This window comes from Pithys albifrons, chromosome 3 (assembly GCF_047495875.1).
Source record: "Pithys albifrons albifrons isolate INPA30051 chromosome 3, PitAlb_v1, whole genome shotgun sequence".
NCBI lineage: Eukaryota > Metazoa > Chordata > Aves > Passeriformes > Thamnophilidae > Pithys > Pithys albifrons.
In genome coordinates, this window is record NC_092460.1 from 12,467,442 (window position 1) to 12,469,205 (window position 1,764).

Sequence of the window (1,764 nt, forward strand, 5' to 3'; positions counted from 1 at the left end):
AGAGCATTTCTGTTGGAGCCAATCATGTTGTGGGGGATAAGAGATTATGAATGATAGGAAGAATATGAAGAATAGACCTTCTGACTTGATTGCTGTCTTGCTCATGAGTTTTACAAACAGCAGCATTTTCAGAAGTGTTTAAGGAAATCAATTTGTTCTTTTTTGGGCAGAGGGCCCAAAGTTATTTTGTAGATCAGTGGATCTCAGTGAAGAACAAGATGGTTGGGAAGATAGACGAAGATTATTGATTGAGGTGAGTATTTAACATCTCTTCTTTGGTAACTGTGGGCATGAGGAGGGAACACGGCTGCTTATTTGCATGAAGAATTAGTTCAGGACCTCTAGAAAGGCTGGCAATTTTGTAATTGCCGAGGAACTAAACTTCTGTAGTATAAAAGTGTGCATAACACCATGTTATGATGTCCCGTCAGGTAAATTAGTGAATCTCTGTAATGTACAGGACCAGTTACTTAAGTGTATGTAAAGATACAGGTGAATTTAGAAACTTGTATTAATCATTATTATTTTATTCATAATTTTATGTTATATTTTATATATTTTCAGGAATGCCAGAAGAAGCTTGAAAGTTTCCCAGAAGTTAATGAAAAGTTTCCCAGAAGTATATGTATATAATGTACATATACATATATACATACATCTCTATACACAGACATATACACATACACCTATATACATGTATACAGATGTATACAAATACATGTAGATATACATAGACATATAGACACAGACATATATATGTATAAACATAAATACATATGTAAACATATTATACATATATACACATACTTAGGCATAAATAGACATACATATATACTTATATATGCATGTCTGTATACATAAATCTAAACATATAGAAATAGACACATGTGCATTCTCCTATATATGTATCTATACATATACACATATACACACACATATATACATATCATACATATATACACACATATATATACATGTACATACATATATACACACATAAACACACACATATATATACATAGACCTATATACCTATATACATACTATACATATACACACACACATACATGCATGTACAATTTTGCACACATACATATATACACACACATACATATAGTCATATACACATATATACTCATTCACATACATATATACACATGTAGACATAAATACACATATGTACACATATACATACATACATATACATATATACATATATATGCATGGTATTCAATAAAGGGTTTTATATATATACATATATATATATGTATTATGTCTACCTAGGCCTCTGCTGCCAAGTGTCTCCAAGCCCTCCTGGGCACCTGCTGCCAGGCCCAGCCTGGCCCTAGCCCAGGGGTACCCGAGTGTTTTGACTCTTACCTATGTCCAGAGCAGCACAGCTGCCACATTCCCAGCTGGTTGTGCTGTCCCTTAGGCCGAAGCAGCGTCTGTGAGTGCCCTTGGCAGCACAGGAGCATTTCCCAGGGCCTGGGGAAGCATGGCTCTCTGACAGGGAAAAGGAAAACTGATGAGCTCCGTCTGCCCTGGCATCAGGAAGGTACAGGGTGTCCCTGCCCTTTCCCCTGTGCCGTTTCCATCCTGTTCTGCTGTTGATACGTTCTCTGACTGACTTACTGTTATTTTGCCTGCATGCTTTTCTCTGTTCCAAGGGTACACTTTAAAATGCTCAAGATTGATTACCATAGGAGTGAGGGGTTCATCAGACCCGCTGTTAACCCCATCAATCCCAACAAAAGCCACTGC

At 36.7% G+C, this 1,764-nt stretch overlaps 1 long non-coding RNA gene across 1 annotated transcript; it reads left to right on the forward strand.

The window, feature by feature from the left end:
* On the forward strand, positions 1-1,258 carry LOC139669267 (uncharacterized). Its single transcript, XR_011697220.1, has 2 exons — positions 1-253; positions 565-1,258. It is a non-coding gene; the product is annotated as an uncharacterized lncRNA (long non-coding RNA).
* Positions 1,259-1,764: the final 506 nt, after the last annotated feature.